Here is a 23,240-nt window from a genome sequence, read left to right on the forward strand (position 1 = left end):
TCAGGATGAGATCTGACCACAAAGACCTCAGAGCAGACTCTTCCTTCAGGTAAAGCACAAAAACTTACTGGAAATTAGACTTTCTCACTAAGAAAGCAGTCCAAGTCACAGTCTGAGGCTGAATGCTGATTCCATTTAGCAGTTTTCCTGCCACTCACAGGAACCTCATAGGTGCAAGGAGCTATGCAACCAGCAGTTCTGGTTGGTCCCACTTTACCCAGTCATTTAGGCACTGAAAACATGGAACATTTGTACAAGTTTTATTTTCCATGTTAAATGATAGAAAAAGCAGCATCTCCTTGAAATCCAGATGATCTATATTCAAGCAAGGCAGAAACCTAAACCTTGGAGTACTGTTGATTGTTCTCAACTTCCTGAAAACCTGCCTTCCTGAATCTTCATTTTCTTTTTTATTTGGAAGAACTGGGAAAAGTTCTCAGCCTTGACCACAGGAAAAACAAAGCCATCAAACCAGATTAGTTATGAATCTCAGGGATTAGCAAATACGAAGCACAGACCAGAGAAAATAATCCAAAAGCCAGGGCAGGCTATACAAAATACAAATATTGTGATTGAAAAATGTTAGAATTTTGAGATACATAGAACTGATATGAGCTTGATCCAGCATCATATAAGAATTAAAGCACACATCTAAAGACAAGTTTGCAATCCTCACAGATCCCTCCTGAAAAGTTATTCTGCAGAAAGACTTACAATCACAGTAACATATTCAGAAGTTACTAATCTTTGAGTATTTAATAAAGCTAACAGAAATTTGATGTACTTGAATGAATATATGTATAATAAAAACCTATTATAATTCAACCTTGAGGTTTGCACCTTAGCAAACTCATTTCATGTTTAAGTAATCTTTTTTCATAGCTAGTAAAATCATTAACCATTAAAGGAACCCAAATTAAATACTGCTTACTACAAATGCAATACAGCTGTTAAAACTGCTTTTTAAGAATGCATTGCTCAAATAATAACCAAAACACTTTCTGAAAAAAAAAAATCCAGTTTTTTGGTAGAGTGTTTGTCTACTGGATTCTGTGGCATTCTGCCACACTGTACAGGCTATCAGGAAACCAAACTTAGATGCTCATAGTACAGAATATGGGGTCATTAGTAGTTCTGAACAAATAACCCCAAGCATCAAGTTTTTCTCCTTGCTTGACTTTTATTATAGTTTAATGAAAATTAAGATTATTTATGATTATGTAACATGCTTACATAATTCACAAATTCTACTATACACAGAAATAACTGGCCCTACAAGTCAAAGTACACCATACACTTGCTGGGAAAACAAAACAAACACCACCCTCAACCCCCATAAAGGCAACTACAGTAAAAAAAAACAAAACAAAACCAAACTCAAAAGCAGACAAAAGAAAGCCCCAAGCAAGTCTAAATGCATTCCCCTTAAGTATGCAGAGTTCACTTTCTGAACAGACTAACAAGCCTGCACCATAAATAGTTTAACTTAAAAAATGAGTCCAGCTTACATAAACCTGTGGCACTCAACCATTTTTACTGATGGCATTACAACCAACAGTGGCAAAAAAGTTGAGAAAGTAAAACTTAGGAACTAATTCAAAATACCTACAGCCCTTACCCCAAGGCTGACTAAGTAAGGCTATGGCAAAGCTTAAACTCAAATATTCCATGAATTGTCAAGTGGATAGAGCAATCCAAGGATTATGCTCAAGAGAAGTTATTCAGAGTAACCCCAAAGCAGAAATTTGCTACAAGGACACAACTCCTCACATAAGACACATCTGTTCTTTTTGGAATCTGTGTTCTAGCACATAATCAAAACATAAGAAGAAGCATATCAAAATGTCAATGTCATAACTACTTTCCCCTCACCTGAACCATAGAAATTCTAACACTTAAATCTGTTTCTTTCTTTTTCTCTTCTTTTAGACCTTACAAAAGCCTTACCTTTCAAAATTTTCAAAAAAATGAGACATTTAGAGGAACTTCTTTACAGGAAGCAGGACAAAACAATGATCTATGGTAGAGATTTTAAGGGGATTCATTGGTTGGGGGGAAAGCATATAAGAATTGCTTGGTTTTGGGGATCTTTCTAGAACTCAATTCACAGAAGAAAGTCAGACTTCTTTTGACCCTTTCCTGTCAGCTGCCCAACACCAGTCCCCCTTCAGCAAGTTCTCTGAGCCGTCAAGTCCATGAACTGACACCCACAGGGACCATGGCTTCACTGAGCCCAGGAATGGCAACAGGAAGTTTTCTCCGCCTCATCCAACCAGCAGGAGAGTGAGCAGAACCCCTCTTTCAGAAGATATGGATTTCTTAAAAGGTAAGAGAAGAAGGAGCTGTTCTTCCATCTCCTCTGTGTTTCCAGGACAGGAATCCTCCCTCAGACTGCAGACACCAGTCCACCACTGCTGTGTCTCAACCTGTCCATAACAGACAGACATGAGAACAAAGTGCCCTGGGATTTGTGAAACCAAAACCCAAGAACTGAACAGTACAGATAAGAACCAAGCAGCACAAGCCTCCATGCCTTGATCACATCTTGGGTAACATATGCTCTTAGGAGAAGTGCCATAAATTTTTGCTACAACTTTTACAGCAAAAATGTCTCAGTTAAGGCAAAGCAGCTTTCAAGTGACTGAGTGTTCCTACAGAAATAGAAGTAGTGTTTATCACAGCACCAGAAATGTCTGTGTTGTTGGTTCTAGCGACTCCATGAGTAACAACAACAGAGATCACTGAAGATGCCCCAGTGACCACACTGCTACAGAAAGGTGTCACTCACCTGATGGAACCAACACCATCAAGACCTGCTGCACAGAACTCCTCAGAGGATTCTTTCTTTGTGGAAAACTTCAAGTTGTCCTCTACAGAAGCCACTTCCCTCTTACAGACCTCTTACTCCTAAATCAAGGAACTTTGTTTCAACACTTAAGTGATTTTTGACTCTCTCCTTTTTTTTTTTTTTTTAATACAGTAGATCATGATTTCTAAAGACAGACCAAAAGGTCTCTCTTAGGCCTAAGGCTACCTTCAGCCTCATTTACCTCAACTCCCAAAACTTGAAAGGGATTGGCAGGTAGAACATTTACTTGACTTGGAACTTTCTTTAAAGCAAAAGCAGCATTTACAGCATGTAGAGGCTGGGTTTCAAAAGCCAAGAGGCAGATTTTATTTAAGAGAACCTACATTCTGCCATTTATGAACTTAATTCAGCTGCAATAGATGTGGTACAAACTCTTCCCTGTCTAACCTCTCTTCCTTTAAACTGGATATTCCAAGAAAACAATAATTAAAAAATGTTTGTTCCAGAAAGTGCCAATGAACTCAAACCAACACAGAAGGAAGCTGGATGTAAACAAGGATAATTCTCACTGTCACTGCTTGCTACTGAAACCAGTACATACTGAAGAGTAAGAGCTTCAGTGTAAGAGCAAGAGAAAGTACAAAACCAAAAACATATTTCTGAGCATTTATTCAGAAAGTTCTTACTCAAAATGCATGAAGCTTTCAGCCCAACAATGAGATTTGTTGTGAAACACCTGTATAAAACACTGATGCTCATGAAGTTGGAACTGCATGCAAATTTTTACAACCCCACTTTCAAGATGCTGCCCAAACAGCAGGAAATAAAGCATAGATAAAAGACTAAAATACCTGTTCCCCTGTGCTGCCCATTTGAAACTGATTAAGGAGTTGAAAAAAATCCATGGTAGTGTACAAAAGCATTGACAAAAGTTTTAAAATAAAATTTCATGTAAGCGTTCTGAATTCAGCTACAACACTTACTCAGCAGTTACTGAAGTCCCATTTGCAAATGTCCAGATCAGCCAGCAGCTAAAACTTTATTTTTACCAGGAAAGAACATAAAGTGACTTTTCAGCAGAATATCCAGCAAATAACTTAAAAGTTTTTAACACATTCAAATCAGCAGTGAGAAGATGATATTTGATGTAAGGCTTGCTAGTAGAAATTTAAACTATTTGTTTTTGAGCAAATATGAAGCAACAGAGAAATTATACCAAATTAACACTTTGTCTTGGCTAGACACATAATTTCTGGTCCAGCATTAGTAGGATTACAGTGAGAATTACTATTCCTTCAAGATAAAGATAAGAATTCCAAGAAAAAAAAAGCAGGTACGCTTTAATGCAATGCTCTGCAACAGCCTAGTACCTGGCTTACTATTTCTGCAGGCTGATCTCAAGAACATCCACATGGAAGCCCAGCTCTATATTTCTTTCATAACTTGCACAACATCTAGGTTAAAAAAAAAAGGCAACAAAACCCAATCATCTCCTATTCATCAACTATTATTGATCCAATGCCCAACATAGGAGAACAAAACAAATCTGTAACTCTTTCAAGTGCTAAGAAAAAATGCCCGAATCTTGAGGCAAGCAAACTCCCCACTGAAGACACAGAATTACACTTGAGGATTTATACCAATGTGACAAATAACATACTTAGAACAAGCAAAGCCTTTTCCCAGCCAATTTCTAATGCAGCTGTGGCACTGTCAACCAGGAGGAGTTGTTCAAACAGCTGACCTGGGGGCAAATCACCTCAGAATCCAACCAAGGAATAGAAAAATGCTGAAGCATAAAGCTGCAAGATTAAAATACCAGCACTGCTCTGGTTCTTTTTACCAAATCTGGTAAGAAACAGTCAATACTGAATGCAGTTTATTAAATTGTTCAAGATTTTTCCCTACCACAACATCCAAGACAAATACTGATAGTAACAGGATTTCTTTTTCTAAAAACTCTACATTTGCCCCTAGATCAACCATGATTTCACATAAATTGATCCACTTTTCAAATTAATGTACAGACATGCAATTTCATTTGAAAGAAAGGATTTCATTTTGAGTGTGGAACAAGACTGATCGAACAGAACCTGCTGAAGGGTGTTTTCCAGAAAACACTCAATGATCCACCAGCCAGCCCACATGCAGGTAGGAAAACATCTGTACCTGAGCTGTGACAGGGAGGCTGCTCAGCAGCACACAGCACAATGACCTCCCTCCTTTCTCTCCCTTTGCTATTTGCTTACAAAGCCCCCTGCTTTAAACAACTCTCTGAAAAGAGCAGTGATTTTCCTTACCAAAGAGCCAGGTTAGGACAAAACCTGGTAATTCAATGCTTTTAAAATACCACTGCTTTGAATTCAGGCCCTTAATAAAATAAAGCCCACCAGAAACTGAAGAACTAATGTTTCTTAAAAACACAAAACTGTATATAACCTCAACAGAGATGGCATTTTTCATCTTTACTCTCTAGTGCTATGCTGACTATTTTAAAACAATACCTGAAAAGGGAGAAACATTCAACACAGTAATCAATGGGGTGTAGAGAATATTGAAATGTTATTTCCACAGTGCCATTAAGCTGAGACAGACACTGTGATCTATATGGTATAACTGATCTTCAGAAAGAAGAAATGAACAAGAAAAATGCCAAACAATAAGAACAGTGGCATTGTCTCACCATACTACATACTGAATTCTGTGACATGCATTTCAGCTTCTCAAGTCAATGAAAACACCCCAGTGATGTTTTTCTGGAAGTTGTGCACCTGAGTCTCCTGGATACCAAACCACAGTGCCACCAACACCGACAGAGCACAGAAGCTGCTGGCCAACCACCCTCCCCACACAGAACAGACACCCAGCATGGATATTCAGCACCACAGAACCACCTACACTAGCACCACCTGCCTGGAGCTGGAGAGAGCACTTTGTTTAAGTATTATGAGCACATTGCCAGTTTGAAAGCCTTTCAAAAGACAACTTTGACACTTGAAGGTTTGGCAGACTACAAGCACCTATTCTAGCAGTGCTTTCAACCAACGCCTTCAACATTTGCACATGAGTCTAAACAAGTATTTCAAAACTCATCTTTCCATTCACAGAGAGAGTTTCACACGTGAGAACTGGCACCACGACATCACCACACATGCAACTTCTGCAAAGCAGTTCTCAATCTCTCACAAAAACAAGACAGTCAATATTGCCTTTTGGACAGTATTTTACTCTACTATGACCACACAGAAATAAGCCTAGAGAAAACTTGTACTATAGAGAAAACCCAAGAGTTCCAACCTGGAAAAAGAAGGTGACAATAAGAGGAAACTTTGCCAGAGGTATGAAAGTAAATCCTTAATATCAGTTCACTGCACTAGGTAGCACCAACATTTTTCAGTTCTGTTTTATTTTTCTCTTAAGAGTAAAGACAGGGACAGGAAAAGATACTGCAAAACCACAAGTCACAGATATTTCTACCATGTATCTGGCAGTCCAGAGTAGCCCAAAAGGTGCTCATGGTAAAGTTTCAGGCTCTGTATGAAACCTCTCAGTTTCACACTGTTTTTCACCTGCCTTTTAACCATACCACATAACAAAAATAACTCCCACTGCAAACACCTTCAGTTACACTTTCCTTGTGCTCATGTGTGAGCCCACAGGCTCTGCCCCTACCTCAGCTCACAGCAGAGGAACAGCAGCATCACAGATCTCCCAGAGCAGAATGTGTCATAGCACAGTTGAGTTGCATGACTAAGCACACACTCAGACTTGATGTTACCCAAAATTTACTAGATTTGATCATTTACTCAATGACTCTATCATCACTAAAATACCTTTGGTGTCAAAAAAGTAAATCAAAGGCTTTTGCTTGTGTTGGTGATTTTGTTGAAACACTGAAGCTGTGAAAGCAGGGATTTGAAAGTCATCCCAGTTGAAGACAAAGTGCTTTGAAAAAGAATTGAATAAAATATCTTAGGTTTCCTATTTGTTATGAACTGCAGTGCATACCCATGTAACTCTTGCCCTAACCAAGAATGCTTCTGCAGGTCATACTTTGAGGATACTTATGCTGTTTACAAATATAAACAAAATTAATCATGATAGGTTTGAAATCAGGAGAAAGCCTCTAGACCAGCACAACCAAAACCTTTATTTAAGCACTACATAATTCCTGAGAGGGAATAGAGGAGAGTCTGCAGATAACCCAAAGAATCCCATCAATGCACTCTCCTGGATGACTCCAAAGCAGTCTTTTCCCTTTAGGATTTCCTTTTACTCTGCAACTCAACAGAGACACCAGCACAGACATCACCAAAGCTGCCTGAAAGTCAGATGTGTTTTCACAATACCTATTCAACTCATCCAGTCTTCCTCAAGATGAAAAGACATGGAAAGGAAAAGGAGCCTCAATGAGATTCAGGAAACAAGAGTGGACACAGATTTCACAATTCCTTCATTACGTTTACCTGACATCATTATATGTAAAGGTTATGACACAAGATGACAAAAAAAATAATAAAAGTATAATTTCATAATAAGAGTACAATTTCATAATTAGAATACATCATACTCAGCTGGCTACCTGTGCTTCAAGCAAAAGATTCAAGATTAAAGGCAGGCTTAAATGCTGATTTTAATATTTTTTATTAATGTGCGCAAAATTTGCTGTGTTGGTAATTTTATGGACAAACAAAGACAGTCTATATACACATTAATACAGGTTGTTAAGGCACTCCTCAGATTGCTGCTGTCAACAGACACCATTCATAAGGCATGACAAAGTGCAAGCTTTAACAAATGTTGTGAAATACTTTATTTTTAAGAATCCTGTTCCTCTCTCTCTACAAAGAGGAAATGAATTTAACATTTCTTCTTTTTACATGAAATATGTTAACTGCAAATATACTTAAGAAGAGGCAGAAGAAAGAATTGCTTTTCTTGCAGAGCTAGAAAACAAAATTAAAGTTACCAGAACAGTGACTGGCCTTGGACCATGCAAGCTTTACCTGTAACTTTTAAGAGTTCTGTTATACTAAGTTCTCTGGAAATCTTAGTGATCAGGTGGAGCTGCTGGAGAACATAAGCCCATAAAGGAGTACTACACAATTTTGTCACAGTAAACACCAGCACTAAAAATAACAAACACATATTGACACATCAGCTGGATAGGTTGACCTGACCACTCTCAAGATTTATTTAGAATTGAAGAATAGTGTCTTCAAACCTGTTAGCACTGAGACCTTCCATAACAGCTTTCATGCATGTTCACTTGAACACAGGGTCTTACTTTAAGTTTTTCCATTACTTTCCAAGTGTGGCATATCTAAGCCATACCATTTTTTTGGACACAGAGAATGTCTACCAAAACCTGAAGTGCAGATACTCCCAAACCACCTAAGCAATTGTCTTTTCTCTCCTTGTTTTCTCCTTGCCAAAGCCAGGGAAACAAGGGCCAATATCATGTTACAAGTTATGTTTGAACAAGGGGAAAAGCACAGCGACTGCACAGTCCTACACTAACACAGAACAGTATAAATAAGAGCTGCATCCATCCACCATATTCACTTGCATTTAAAAAACCAACTAAAACTCGAGTTAATTTTGCTCACAGCCAACACAAGCAGCCGATAAGATCTCAAACCCGACCTGAAGCCAAGACTCTGGACAGAGCACAGCCAAGGAAGGCCTTGCTACCTTTGGGGGCCTTCTATTTCTAGAGCCAAGGCACAGCATGAGCAGCAGCATCGCGCTGCAGTCACGTCCAAGGGGCATTGGCAGCGTTTACCTGTGAATCCATTTGCTTTTTATTAATGAATTTATTTTTACGCAGCAAGAGCAGCATCAGTGGCCCAGCAGGCAGCACAGCCCCTGCTCAGGGGACACCCGCCCGGGATCCCCGGGCACTCCGCCCGCCTCGCTCCGCAAAGGGCTCCAAAAACAAAGACCAAAGTTTTCCCTGCTCGCTGCGTGGGAGTGCGGCAGCAAAACAGGAGCCAGGATCAACACGAGCCGCCTCCCGTCACCACACCCGGGCCCACGCAGGGCAGGAGAGCCCCGCTCCCCGGGCAGCCCGTCCGCTCCCCCGGCACGGCTGCAGCCGCTCCCGCACGGCCAGGGGGACACCCACAGCCCGCCGGGATGGGGGAGCGGGGGTGTCACCGAGCCTCCCTCACTGACCCCCGGCAGCGGGGCCCTGCCCGCCCCCGATTCACCCGCACAGCCCTCCCTCACCACCGCCCCCCCTCACCGTGCTGCGCTGGGGGCTCGGCTCCGGCTGCGGCTGCGGCTCCGGCGGCTGCATTCCCGCCCCCCGGCTCTGCCCCGGGCCGCGCTGCGGGGGCCTCCCCGCTCCTGCTGAGGAAGGGGAGAAGCAGAGGCGCGGGGCCCGGCGGGCGGGCGGGCGCGGGGAGCGGCGGCGGGAGCAGGGAGCGGGTCCCGGGGCAGAGCGCGGCCGGGAAGCGCTTCCGGGCTCAGTGCGGGGCGCTGGGGCCGCCGGGCGGGGCGGGGCCCCGGCTGCGCCCAACGGCGTCCGACATGGCGCGGCCCGCGCGCGCCGGACGCGCGGCTCTCGCGAGACTTGGCGGAGGCAGCGGCGGCGAGAGGGGGGCGCGGGGGCGCGAAGGCACGCGGCAACGAGCAGGGGGCGGGGAAAGGGCGGGGCAGGGGGCGGGGAAATGGCGGGGCAGGGACGGGGAAAGGGGCAGGGACGGGGAAAGGGGCGGGGACAGGGGCGGGGCAGGGGGCGGGGAAAGGGGCGGGGAAAGGGGCGGGGCAGGGGGGAAAAGGGGCGGGCCAGGGGGCGGGGCCAGGGCGGTGTGAGGGGTCCGCGCTGGGGCTCCTTCCTATCGCTCCCCCTGCCCGGCACTCGGGGATCCTCAGCGCATTCAAACGAAACTTCCCCCTAGCCAAGGCAGAGGTGATTGGAGACCCTCGCCTCCGGCTTTCCCCTCTAGAGAAGCCTGAGCGTGTTTGGGCAGTGACAGGAGCTGAGGTGTTTTTTTCTGAGTGTTGGCAGCAGCGATGAGGTGCGTGCCCACAGCGGTTACACAGTTCACAGGGTCACAGAATGGGTCAGGTTGGAGCACAGTGGGTTATCCGGCCCAGCCTCTCGGCTCAGGGCACCCTCTCAGGCAGGGCCATCCCGGAGCACAGGCTCGGGGCTGTGTCCAGACGGTGCTGGAATGGCTCCAGTGAGGGAGGCTCCATGCTCTCCATGGACGATCTGTTCCAGTGCGTGTTCTTACATGGTACAGGATAGCTGTGAGCAGAAAAACGCTGCTGTGCTGTGCTCCTACCCAAATGTCTCATGATCCTGTGCCAGTCCAAGTAATATTTTTGGTCCTTCTGCTTGCGGGATGGACTCGGGGCTGTTATGATTAATATGGATTGATCCAGTGTGAACTTTTAATTGACATCTCCGGAGGCTGAAATCTTCCTGTTGAGGCAGAGCCTTGCAGATGGTTTGGTGGGTGTGCACTGATTTTCCATCCACACATTGGGCCTTGAGATTACATTAGGTTTGTATGCCAGCATAAACTGGTTTAAAGCATCTTTTCACATATCATAAAGATTATTATTTGTGTTCTTTAGGATTTGTGTGTGTGTGTGTGTGTGTTTAGGTATTTTTCTTTGTTTAAACAGCATCTGTCTTGTATAGATTTTTTAGTCTTTTTTACTTTTTTGTCTTTTTTACAGGTTCAGAGCCACAGAAGCCATTGCATTGATGCCTGTGAGAGCAGATGCAGAGCCCTGTGTGAAAAATGCATATTTTTTTATATGCTTTTCGCAAATATTAAAATGAATATTGTATGTGTTGTGTTAGAAAGTAATGCTGTATTAATTCTCTTAAGTAATGTGTTAAATATAGTTTAGGTTATAACAAAATGTTGAAATAGAAACTATGCTATGTAAGATACTTTTTTTTAAAGAAAGGACTCACAGCAAGATAGCAGCCACAGGACACCTAAATCTTTCAGAGAAAAAGAATTTATTGCCCTCTTATCAGAAGAAATGAACTTCTTCTCGCCTCGAAGGTGCTGTTAGAATTCAGAGGAAGAAGTTGACAATGACCAGACAGAATCCTGTATTTGAATGGAATTTATGCATCATGTATGAGGTATATGAATATGCAACAGGCTGTTGCTTTTAAGGGTTAATCCTCTGTTAACAGGTGGGTGTCATTTTTTCAGCCTCGTGCTGCCCAGAAAAAGGTACCCGGATGCCCATAACTCTTTGTCTCTATTTTCTCATATTGTCCTAATTCAAATTGTCCAAATTATTATTACTCTAATTGTATTACTATTTTTATAACCATTTTATTACTATTAAACTTTAAACATTTTAAAAACAAGTGATTGGCATTTTTCACACTGTAAGCACCTCCTGTCTCTCTCTGGCACAGGACTGGAAGTGCAGGGGGGACTTGTGTGTCTTGTATTGCCATTACTGACTCTTCCGTGTGCAGAGGCCTCAGCTCCTGTGTCAGAGGTTGTGTGAAGTTAATTAAGGAATTCCTGTATTCTGATCCCCACATTGGAAGCACGCCAAGCCTGACTAACGTTTTCTGGAGAAGCAAAACTGGAAGTAAACAGGATCTTGATGCAACAATACTTTTATCTAAAAGAGTTTGATTCTTATCCTCTGACTGGAACTATTATCAAGATGCTGAAGTGCATATTCCTCAGCAAAAATCCATAATTTCCAAATATGAGTGTGTGCTGTTAATGCCAATAAATACTCCCATAGCTATATGTAGTCTCACTTAAAATGTAAGAAACAGCCCTTGGTACAGCTGTTGATGTTGTGCACATGACAGTCTCTGTGGCCTGACTTATACCTGCTGGCCCTGGCTTCTCCAGCATTTTTTGTGTTTTCCAGCTACTGTCTTAATTCATCCTGTCATTGTTGGTTCCAGATTTTTCAAATTAACATGTGAGTCACTTTGTGCCCCTCTGAAAAGTCCTTGTACTACAGCTTCAGTGAGTCCTGTACCTTCATACAAGTGGGCTCCATGGCTCCTTTTCACTTCAGAAGCAACCAGTGCTTTGTTTTTGTTTGGAAATGATGCTTTTCCTCTGCAATTCTCTGTAATGGACTGACTGAGGACTGTAATCCAGCAATTGCTGACTTTTATCCCACTTTCAAAGCAGGAGTGTTCCAACAGAAATTGCAGACACTCAGAATTTTTCATCTACCCTTAGCTGGTTGTATGCTTGAGAGCAGGATTGTGAGACTGAGAAATTAATCGGTCTTGAAACTTCACAATTAATCACGGCACAGCCAGGGCTGTGCTCGAGAATTTAAGAAAAAAATCCTTATGGGTATTAGGTGCCTGATTACCCCCGAAATCAAAGGTTGTGTATGTTCTAACTTTGCTGAACACATCTCTGAAAGCAGTTAATTTTATTGCTGATCCAGCTTTTCTGTCTCTTAGCCATATGACAACTACAAAAATTGATTATACGGAAAAGGAATGTTAGGAAAGTGCTTAATGCATTTTTAGCTGCTTCTAATGGGATTTAGCAGCTGGAAACAAGGAGAGCTGGCACTGAGTAATCAGGGCTGTTCCTAGACAGCTGTGTGGGAACCACAGTATCAGGACTCTGAAATTAATCACCATTTTTTTTCCCGTATTTTAAGATATGCAATATATGCAAGGAAGAATTTGAAAGCTAGCTCTCAATACTTGCAGCTCAGACAGTTAACTCAAAGTCAAATGGAATTCATTGTTAAATCCAGTTCTATAATAACTTCTAGATGAAAATGCCCCGGGGTTCTGTGTGATTTTTTATTTTATTTAATGCTTATGGCAGTTAGTACTGCCCATTTTTGAAAGGCCTCAGGTTTGGATTTAAATTCCATGCTACATTAATTTTTAAGCAGAACAAAAATGTAGTTATTTCTGCTCCCCTTTTCTCTTTATGAGCAACAATCCAAGAGACCCATTTTCCTATTTTGGAAGAAAGCAATTTTATGCATGTTTGTGCCTAGGAATTGCAGTCAGAAAAACGTCTTGGTAAAATGGCCCTGCTATAGGTTTTCTGTCTGAATAGTTCCTATACTCACTTAGCTCCATTTACTAATCAAAAGCATAATTTTCAACATAAGCACTGTAAACTGAGTCTTGAATCCCCCTCTTACACCATGGTTGGTGTTTTGTCACTGAAATGCACCAAATAAGTTTATTTGGTGATGCCTAAAGGGAAATATAGTCCCACTGTGTGGGAATGGATTGCATCCATTTATCAGAGTTTTAGTAAAGAATAAGTTTTTTTTTTGGTCCTAAAGTATTTAAGTATTTAGGAAAACAAAAAAAGGAATGTGTGGCTAGAGTAAGAAGGTACCATTGTTTTCATACTCTTTTCCTTATGGAAGGAAATTACCTTGGGATAAAATCTAAGCACTCATATATAGGTCTGTGATAGTACTTTGGGTTAGTGCCAGGTCCTGCTGACCCCTGTGGTAGTTTGTATTCAAGAAATTGCAGAATTCAGGGTCTAAGCAGGATTGTTTAGGTGGAAACCTATGGATCTGGAGCTCACAGCCAAGGATATCCTTTCTATGATAATTTTAATTCAGCCAGTTTGTTCTTTAACAAGTCCTGTGCCATTGGTTTGTAAGTGTGCCTCACTTCTCTGTGTTTCATTACATTTAAAGAATGTATCCTTGGCCTTTTCTCAACATAAGGTGAATTCTATGTCCTAAAAACAATTTCTAGAGCACAATTCATGTACTAGATTCCAAATTTAATCAAAACTTTTTGGAATTACACATAACCCTTTGTACTTTTCTTTCTGCTAAAGCTGTTTGCAAAGCTGTTGTAAAGCTGTTTTGATTCTGCTGGATACCCTGGTTATTTTTTCATTTCAAATTGGTGTCAGCCATGTCACTGAGGTAGCAGCAGAAAATGTTTATTTTAACAGGTTCATGGATCAAGAAGTTGAGCTCAAAGAAGATATCTTGGAACTTACTAGTAAACCCTGCAATAGTGAAACTGAGAATTCAAAATAAGCCTCTGAGAAAATGGAAAATATTCCCAAGTGCAGTGAAAAATGTTATTGCTTTATCTTTAGGTGGAATCTTTTGCTGCCTTATGAAGTGGAGACTAAATAACTGCATATTGTTGGACCCTAAGAAGGTCACCTGACACAGTTTGGGGAACCTGTTGGTGTATGTTTAAGTGTGCCTGTGTGTCCAGGATAAGGCGTTATCCCCCACTATTCCCTTTTCCCTTATTCTCCACTTCAGACATAAAACACTCTGCTCACATCTCTTTTTGTACCAGAACATTTTCAAGGGATGCCTTTTTACTCTGAAGTTCTATGAGTGACTCCAGCAGGCAGGGACAGAGCTCTGCTGCTCTTGGGAATGATCTGACCTGGAGAGCCAGGCAGACACTGGGAAGGGCCAGAGCTGCTCCCCCAGGGTGCCAGCCCCCACCTCTTTGTTGGCTTGCAGTCATCACTTTTATTTTGTAATTTCTGTAATTCAGTTTGCTGTGACTTGGAAGAACTAGACTTTTTGAAGAACAGATTCTTCAAAAGCATGCTTAAAAACTTATGAAAATTTCAAGTTTTCCTTTGCAGAATCTCCTTAACAACTGCAGTCCTGGCATAGTTGCTGTCACTACAGCTGTTAAGTTGGTGCTGAAAGACTGATGAATTAAATCAGTCATATAAGGGATTGGGGAATAAGTGTTTTTCAGTGTTTGAATGGGATATGTAGTGTGGGGAAAGTGAAAAGACATCCTTGTGTGCATGCCTTTTATGAGCATGCATTTTTATTGTTAGGGTTCAAAGGCTTTAGTAATAATTCAGACAGAATTTGTGATATTTTTTTTCCTGAAGTGATATGAAGTCTGTGTTGGATTATAATAATTATATATATAAAATCCAATTCTTTTGGATTATGTATATAAATAAAATTGATTCCCTTGAGGGTGTTTTTCATTGATGTTGTGAAAAATGCCAATCACTTGTTTTTAAAATTTTAAAAGTTTAATAGTAATAAAATGGCTATAAAATAGTAATATAATAAGAGTAATAAACATTTGGACACTTTGTATTAGGAAAATATGAGACAATAAAAACAAAGAGTTACAGACCGTCTGGGTACCTTTTTCTGGGCAAAATAAGCCTGAAAAAGGTCACCTGTTAACAGAGTATTAACCCTTAAAAACAATAACCTGTTGAATACAGGATTCTGTCTGGTCAGTGTCAGCTTCTTCCTCCGAATCCTAATGGCATCTTCATGGCTGAGCAAGGTGGGAAGAAGTTCATTTCTTCTGATAAGAGGGTAATAAATTCTTTTTCTCTGAAAGATTTAGGAATCCTGTGGCTGCTATCTCGCTGCTAGTCCTTCTTTTAAAAAAGTATCTTAGATAGCACAGTTTCTATTTTAACATTATGTTATAACCTAAAACTATATTTAACACACTACTTAAGAAAATTAATACAACATAACTTTCTAACATAGCACATATAATATTCATGTAAATATTTGTGAAAAGCCAGTCATAAAATACACATTTTTCACAGCTGTTAATTTTGGTGCTCTGGTCAGATGCAGTTTCTGAATACCCAGAGTTCGCTGTGGTAGCAGAAATTTAAATGAATGACATCATTTACTCCTCCTGTGCCAGTGCTATTGTGTGGGACTGCTGTATTCTCTAAATGAGCTTCCGGTTTTGTCTTAGGTGTGGCTGTCCTTCCGCAGTGCACACAATGCCCCTGCTCTGAGTCCACTGTGCCATTTATGTCTTACATAGATGCACCTAGACTGGGGAGTCTGATTTGTAAAATTGCTTTTAAGGATTTTTAAACTCTTGAGAATAAAAGAAACACATTTGCAATTTACCATAATAGAAGACTCTGTGTGTTTTCCTTAACTTAGGATAATTTGGTGGTTTGCAGTTCCCTCAGGATGAGAGTAACATTTTTGCCTTGGTTCTTGTAATCAGATCTAATAGTATCTGGGTGTTTTTTCCAGTTCCCATAGTTTTCACTGCATTGTGACATTTGAGAAGGAGATAGTGCTTTTGAGTTGTACTGACTGCTTGTCCAAACTCATCATCACATCCTGTCAGTGGCCCGGCCATTGCTCAGTGCTGGCTGATGCTGTGAACAGGAGCAGGGGCAGATAGCAGATCATCACATCACATCAGATATGGTTGCTAGTGAAAGCAGGCAGAATGATTGGGGCAGAAGAACCCAGTCTGTAGAAACAAAATACTCATCCTTATGAGAATCCAAGAGAATTCTGCTAGAAAGCATTACTGCCTAAGGATCAAGTGCTCTTTACACTCTTTCTTGCTTTCCTACTCATTTGTTGGGTAAGAGAGATACAAGGAGTGTTACAGCCCTGTGAGTTGTCCCAGAGGGAAGGAACAGTGTGTTTTGACTGTGAAGTGAATACTTCCTTTTATTCTCTGCTGTTATATTCCTAGAAAGATGCACAAGTGTAACAGAAAATGATTTTCAAACCACACTGTAACAGTACACAAAGGTGCAGCCCTGCTGCGGGGTATGAGTGAAAAACAATTACTTACATGAGGTTTGGGCAAGGTTCCTATTTATTATATAAAATACAACAGATTTCATTCTGTGTTTGTTCTGTTGTATTTTATAGCCTGCTTGGAAGGTTCATTTCAGCCATGCTGAAGTATTTTGGGCCTGCAGTAAGAGCCTAAGTTGTGTGGGAAACACTTTCAGCATCAGTCTATTGAGTCAGCATCTGCAGTATCTTTACTCAGTAAACGATGGGGCATAACCACACCAAGTTTAATCCAGCTAGCATGCAGTTTGACAATCATATAAACATAGCACTGCAGGCTCTAGTGAGGGCTCACAAACTTCACATATATATGTAGGGTTTTCTGCAGGTTTGTAGAGTCAGTGATGAAGTCTGTCCTGCTGAGTCTCTATTACTCCTGTTTCTAGCCAGATGAAAGTTAATGTGAGTGTGCCCACTACACCAGAACCAGCTCTTGTGGCAGGGGCATCTGCAGAGAGGCTGCAGTGGTGTCATAGCACAGACTGGGTCAGTAGCCAGAGATTAATGTAATTTATGACCTACATGTGTTCCTAAATAGTAATGGAGAATTTTGTCTCAAATCACTGGGCAAAGCATGTAATTTCTTGGAAAGGAAGCTTTGAGGTAGAGCCCTATAATTAAATATTTAAAAGTGTCTTGCTGTTGATTTGCAGTTTATGACATCTTGCAGTAGTGCAGAACAGCCTACAACAGTTCTATAACTCAGCAGCACCACTTTTGGAGGAAGACTAGGATGGTTGAAGAACACTGGTACTTCAGGGAGAGTTGAGGCCAAGAATTTTTTTAAAACACAGCCCATGCTGCAACACTTTATTGAAACAGCTCCCCTCAATTCTTGAGAAACTAACATTTAATTCTGAAGGCATCTGAAACTCCTGTTCCAAACTCCCATCCCAAGACAATAATCAGTAAAGTACTGGACTCCCAGCAGCCTGGACCATATGTATTTTACAGGTATAAGGATAATGTAAGGCCAGGGCAGAGCACAAGGCAGTGTTGGTGGTGCACAAGGGCTGTGCACAACATGACCTCAGTGATTTTGGAGCTGGGACACCATGGGCTAGTGTGTGCAGCAGAGTCACTCGCAGCCATTCCTCAGGGGAATGCTGGGGAAAAACAGCTTCTATTTCCAAAGTGACACCAGGTCATATGTGGGGTTTTGCTGTTAACTTGCTTGCTGGGGGCACTAGTTTATAAGCAAGGGACTTCTTCAGTGGTCTCCAGCCAGCTGAAAAGCACTGGCCCTTCTTTCTGGGTGGTGCTGGGGTCAATGGTGCTTCCAAGCAGGTGCTTCCAACACTTCTGGTTTGGTGAGCCATAATTGAAGTGGAATGAGAAGTCAACTGATGAAAAAAAAAAATCTTCTTACATCTGTCTTTTTGCTGAGGTCCTGTTGCTAGCTGCCATGGATTCCTTGGTAGTAACATTAAATCCATTGAGTATTAAGTATTAAGCCACACAGTATCGATTCTATGATTGTCTTTTCATCCACAGACCACTGGCTTTTTCCAGTTACAGGACCTAGTATAAAGCATATGAAACCAGAAAACAAATCCTGCTGTCATCAGGTGAAATTAGATTAATGTTTCCTTTTTAGGAAATTCCAGATGGTCTGCAGAGAGGTTTTCCCTGAGATGCTAATAATAAAGATTGAACACCTTCTGCTCTCTTTGAAAATACACACTCCTGCAATTCATTCCACCATTTTTCTCCTTAATGAATAGAAGTAAATTTTCTGAAGACTAGGAAGAACTTTGTGCTGCTGTTTTTGTATGGAATACTTAAATTTTATAAAATTGGGCAACTATTCTAACATGCATAGTTAAGGTACATTTGTTCTGTACTAATCAAGACTCTCATAGTCCAGCCTTCTGTATTTTTTTCTACAGAGGTTATCAGAGCATGAAAATGAGTTCTGATTAACCTTCTGTCAGGTACTGCAAGAATAAGAACAAGCAAAAAAATGACAGAAAATTCCAGCAATTCTCCTGGGTTAAATGACCAGACAAAATCTGGATGGGTGGGTTTTCTTCAAGCCAATAATTTGAAAAGACAGGCAAAGTTCACAGGGGGCAGAGGAAATAAATCAAACAGAAAAAAAAAGAAAACAATATGAATACTGACTTTCAGAAATACCTCAGGGAATTAACACCTTTTATATAAGCCTTTAAATGGACATGCAGCTTTCCACCACAGAAACTGAACATCATTTCCAAGCAATGTCTTTTCCTTTGTGTCAAATCTGTGCCAACACAATAGTAAACACAGTGAATGCAATTTAAAAAGAATGAAAGTCTTCATTATTACAATGAAATTAATGGAGAAGAGAAAGTAAGTACTTCATATTTCAATATCAGGGAGCAAAGTGAAGCAGTAAATGAATCAGGCTAAGTATTTCACTTTCACTAATTAAAAAAATCATATTTCTCAACATCTGTGAGTATTGTTTTCTTAACAAACACTTCCAGTTATATGTGAAACAAGGCAGTTGCTCATTTCCAAAGACAGATAACTGTGTTTTTAATTTATGTTGTCACACAATATTTTATTGCAGTAAAACACAAAGCACGTTCTTGAATTTTTTCACATCAGACAGCAGCTGACAGCCACTACTATGGTAGGTTTAAAAACTTTTTTGTCTGTCTTGTCCCCAAGGAAATGTTTTGTTTCAGAGTCCGCATATGCCTTTCAAAATGTATCTTCAGCAATATAAGAGCTGGAATGGTGTTATTCATCCTTGGATTCAAGGATTCCACTCCAAAACTCTTACCCAAAGCTACCAGGCTGCATTGCATGTGGTTTCAAGTGAAAGTGATTCAGTTTTCCACTAATTGGAAAATATGGTGGAATTTAAAGAAACAGCTGCTTTTAAAAATGACTTTTCAAACCTCGCTCACACGGGGTCTGCTACTTGTTAGCATTCAAGTCAAGGCGGAATTCTCCGTGCTTCCTTTGGCGCAGGAGCTAATCCTGGTGCATGGTTCGCATGGGAAGGCAGCCAGGCCCCGGCGCACACAAACCCCGCGCGTAGCCCCGGAGCGAGCGCTCGCAGGAGCCTGGCCCCGCGCCTTCCTCAGCAACGCCGTAAATCTGCTGGAAGCCAGCAGCACAGGGCAGGCTGAGGCTGGGCTTTACTGCTTCTATTTCCTATCTCATTGCAGTCTTTCAGCCAGAGGATGTGTCTGCCAAGGTGCACATAGAGGGAGCTGGTGTAGTTCCAGGAGTGAGCTTGTGCTATTGAATTCTGTCAGCACTGCAGCTTCACTCGGATAAAAATGTTAGCAAAGGCAATAAGCTTGCAAAGGCTTGCAAAAACTGTGTGATTTGCTGTTTTGTCAGGACCCAGGACATCCCTCTGGCTGTCCTGAGCAGCCAAGACCCCTGCCAGCGGTCCCAGAGACCCTGGCACAGAGCCTAAAATGCCTGTGGTTTTGATTATGACCTGTGAAGCAAGTTACCAACCTTAGATGAAGATCTTCAAGCCATGACAAATTAAGTGGAATGATAGTGAATTTATCACAAGGTGAAAAAGTAGATTTTGGGGTTTTTAGAATGGGGATTCAGGGGGCAAGATGGAGGGATCTGGGCATGTCCAGCCCTTTTCCTTCTTCTTCTTGGCCTCCATCTTCTGCTGTGATATGGACACTTTTAGATTGGTTTACAGTAGAAGCTCACTGTCTAGCATAGGTGATAGGTATTGGAAAGTAAACATTGTACACGTAGTTTTTAGTATAAAGACATAACACCGCTCTGGAGGCAGCCAGAGTGCCTCGGACTGTCTTGCTGAGCGGACCTCAACTGGACAGGAGAAAGAATTTTATGGATAAGATACAATAAACAACCTTGAGACTGAGAAATTAAGAGCTCTGACTCTTTCTTCAAGCGTCAGGCTGGGAAAAGAGACTTTCAAACTCTTCTTGGGGTCACTCTGACCAGCTAGAGACCCCAACACTGTTTGGTTTGGTTTTGTATAAGAATGAGGCAGGTTTTAAGACAATAATCAAATGGGAAGAGCATTAACTGTTTTTCAAGTAACTGTAGAAAAATTAGATTGTGTACAGAAATTAACTCTTAAACCCATCACAGCTGGTTTTATTTGTAGATTTTTTAAGGAGCACATTTAAATCTAACACAGCTAGAAGATTTTCCACTGAATTGATGTGCACAGACTCAGACCCTTAATATCTGAGAAGAGAATCAAGAGAAATATATACTCAGTTGAAAGAGAATTAAGCATGCAAAATCTTTCTTCCTGAAGGTAATTTTTTCTGGTCTTTCTTTATGAATTATGAACATGTGCAGCTTTTCCTTGCTGTGTGAGTTTTGGTTGTTAATGACAGGAGCCACAGACACCAGAGAAACTTGTACTGTCAATTTGTATTTCCATTTCAGCCCTCTCAGTTGTCACTGTAAGCTGAGAGTCTTATCTAGATTTAACTGTGACAGGCTAATACCCCTGAAATCAAGTGAAGAGGGAAGAGCAGGGTCAAAATGTGTATGGGGCTGGAACAGAAAAATTCCATAGCCATTTAACACTGGCAAAAAAGAATACACAGGATGTTTTTTCCTTAAATAGGGTGAAAATTACCTGCATCAATTCCACCACAGCATTTGTAATACATGTCACCAAATCCTGAAATTGGCTTAGAAATTTTGAGGCTGTTTAATTTTTTTCTTGCTTGTGATTTTGCCTATACAGTTAAATAGTTTTATTGAGATATTTCCAAAATACAAAATATTGAGACAGCTTTCCAAAATACAAAACACCTTTTTTTTTTTTACGGTTTAGCTTGTATACAAGGATTGCTTCCTAAAAATAAACAGCAGAAATGTACTTCCTAACGGATTTCCTTTTCATCCTTCTCAAAGTATTTTAAGTAGATAATTAACACATTAGGTTAATTAAAAGTATCTTCAGTCTCTGTAATTGTACAGCCTATAATTTTTCATAGCAATGTGATTCATTTTATCTGAAGTTGTTCAACACATATCTTTGGAACAATTTAATTTGCCTGCCTGGTTGGTACCGCCTTCCTTCAGTTTCCTTCATTTTGTGAGATGCTCAATTAGTCACAAGTCTGAACAGACAGATTCAGGCAGACTCACGATTTGGAGTTCCCCTTGCTCACTGGAATTCTTTATAGGACTTAGAAAGCACAGTATCCTTAGGGCTAAACCTCCAGTGCAGCAACACTGCCCTCAATTTATAGATAGCACACCAAAAGGGAACGATTCCATGGTCATTACTTACCAGCAAAAGGAGGCAAGCATCTGTGAAGATGGAGGGATCTGCCAGCCATGTTTATGTTTTCCACAGCTTTACAGGAGGCTGAGGATATTGTCATCCCTGTTTTCCCCATCATGGGCTTCTGTGTGTTCTCTGGAAAAGCCCAGCCTCTCACTACACCTGGTAATTTTATAGCCATGGTGCTGCAGGAATCTGAAACTGTGGGTTTGTCTCAGCAGAATTGACTTCTGAGTAACAGCTGTATTCTAATGTGTTACATGAAAAGATGCAGTTTGATAATTTTCATTTAATAAAATGTTTTATGAGTAAGCTGTTTAGAGATTAGCACCCTTTTTCTGATAAAATTGTTTGGTGAATGCAGATGAGAAGTATTTCATTTGCTAACCTATCTACATTGTTACTGTCTAAATGTTTTAACAGAAATACTCTTAATAAGAACATATGTCCTAAGTGACTGTCAGTTTGGTAACAATTCTAATTCAAATCATATAGAACAATGGGCCATGTTCTTTATTTAGCCTGGCATGAGGCTCCAGCAGAGAATAAGGTGGACAGAACTATTTTCATGTTGTCGCTGTGCTGTCTGAATTCTGGGCTACACTGGGTCTCCTTGCTCTAGGCCACAAAGCTCAAGGGTCTAAAGTCAAATTCAGAATCCATGTAAGAAAAATAAAACTTAGCAGAGCTTGGCACTAATGTACAATGCTTTTGTCATGGGGTCAAAAGTCACTTTTGATTATATTTTTGATAACTCTTTGTGATGAACTGTGTTGCCCAACGAGAAGGAAAGTCTATTTGTGCATGAGAAAACAAATTGTTCCAGCCATGACTCTTCAGAAATGTCTTATATTCTGTGCCAGCTCCTGCAAAATTCCCCAGGCCTCTGATACTCACAAATCATTTCAGTAAACCTTATTCCTTCTGGCTTTATTTGATTTGTCCGTGTTGGGACGTATCATAGTGGATAAATGTTGTGCCATTTCTTTGTCCAGTGGTCATTTTCTCTCTGCTTTAAAAAATCAGTGAATTTAGTTTTCCTTTTCCATTAGATCATGTAGTGAAGCATTTGGATCTTTCTTAAGCATCATAATTACACTGTTTTTAAATTTCCTTTGTCACATTAGTTGCTGCACACACGTTTCTTTCCATGTTATTTCTAATCCACCCTATCAGAAAGACCAAAGGTTGAAGTATCAATGAAGGACATGCTGAGGAGCATTAGAGCAACAGTAGCCAAGAAACTAGCCAGGCTTCCAGTGAAGAGACTGAAATACCAGCCTTCAGTATAGAGACACACTTCTCTTGGACATTTTTAATGTTTTCAGGGCGCAAAGATTGGGGTATTTCATTTGTCAACTCTAAAAGTCTCTTGTCAACTAGATTCCCTTCTTTTAATTTATATCAGTTCATGACTATTCTGATGAAGACTGAAGATGTAATAAAGAAAAAACTATAGGGTTCTTTTTTACATTGCGTTTTGTTCACAAGAAAAGGGCACCCCATAACAAGTTGTATAAGAAATCTGTGGCATGGACAAGAAGCAAATTGAATACATTGTTTCTGTGGTTTTCTCTTCCTTTTGGCAAGGGAAATTCTTACCTGGTAGAGATCCAAAAGGTGAGCATCATTAGC

At 40.8% G+C, this 23,240-nt stretch overlaps 1 protein-coding gene across 5 annotated transcripts in view; it reads right to left on the reverse strand.

Annotated features, from left to right (window-relative positions):
- TAB3 (TGF-beta activated kinase 1 (MAP3K7) binding protein 3) overlaps window positions 1-9,294 on the reverse strand; it is a 43,851-nt gene extending 34,557 nt beyond the window's left edge. For 2 of the 5 annotated variants that reach the window (XM_059467147.1, XM_059467146.1), the window contains exon 1: window positions 9,057-9,264. The gene's annotated coding sequence lies outside the window, so the exon portion shown is untranslated. Of the gene's footprint in view, window positions 1-9,056 lie in introns of all 5 variants that reach the window. The other 3 variants (XM_059467145.1, XM_059467148.1, XM_059467144.1) reach the window with 3 other exon arrangements.
- Between the last annotated feature and the right edge of the window lie 13,946 nt (window positions 9,295-23,240).

Source organism: Ammospiza nelsoni, chromosome 2, assembly GCF_027579445.1.
Source record: "Ammospiza nelsoni isolate bAmmNel1 chromosome 2, bAmmNel1.pri, whole genome shotgun sequence".
NCBI lineage: Eukaryota > Metazoa > Chordata > Aves > Passeriformes > Passerellidae > Ammospiza > Ammospiza nelsoni.